This window comes from Osmerus mordax, chromosome 2 (genome assembly GCF_038355195.1).
Source record: "Osmerus mordax isolate fOsmMor3 chromosome 2, fOsmMor3.pri, whole genome shotgun sequence".
In the NCBI taxonomy this organism is placed as follows: Eukaryota; Metazoa; Chordata; class Actinopteri; order Osmeriformes; family Osmeridae; genus Osmerus; species Osmerus mordax.
The window spans coordinates 20,949,274-20,950,045 of NC_090051.1; positions in this window are offsets into that span (position 1 = coordinate 20,949,274).

Consider the following 772-nt stretch of genomic DNA (forward strand, 5'->3'; position numbering starts at 1 on the left):
CTTAAACACTCTGCACTCCAAGGAAAACGTAACCTTCTGCCAGAAGAAGAGAAAGCTTCTAAAGACAGTGTTTACAACAGAAGATTGAATTAGCCCGCTAGCCAGACATCATCACCAGCTTGTGTCAGAAGGTTGTATGTCATTTACACGTAACTGACAACATAACTAGCAGCTAGCCAATGGCTTGCCCCTTCCCCACATCACTATAGAGTCTCTGTTCTATGTTACCAGGCTCTGCACTGCTAATCCATTAGCATGAACATAAATCAAAACACTCTTAGGCTTTGCTAACATACATATTATGAGTGGAGATATACTTTTTGAATGAAATACAGCATGTGAATACTGTATACAGGAAATCCATGAGGTGGATATGAAGTTGTGTGGCCATAAGATGGGTATTGGGGGGGGAGGGGGGTCCGTGTCAAAGGTCAGGGCCTTCTGCGTCTTCTTCATAGAAGACGCAGAAGGACAGAGGCCAGGCCTGAGAACACTTAAAAAGGCATCCTGTCTTTAGCTGTCATTAAGTCATCATTACTCAACTCTTGCAGCTGACATTTTGAATCAAGTTAAACTGTGCAGTGTGATTCCAATACCAGTCTCTCTGTCTGTCTGTCTATCCAGTTTTCCACAGCCAGCATTAGCTGTGGAGCTAGGGTGGGTGAGATGGGATGTATTTGGAAATAAAATACAGCTCCCTGATCGACCACTGAAAGATTCTTGACAAAAATACCTAACGGCTAATTGGGGCAATAGAAAAAGGCCTGTCCTC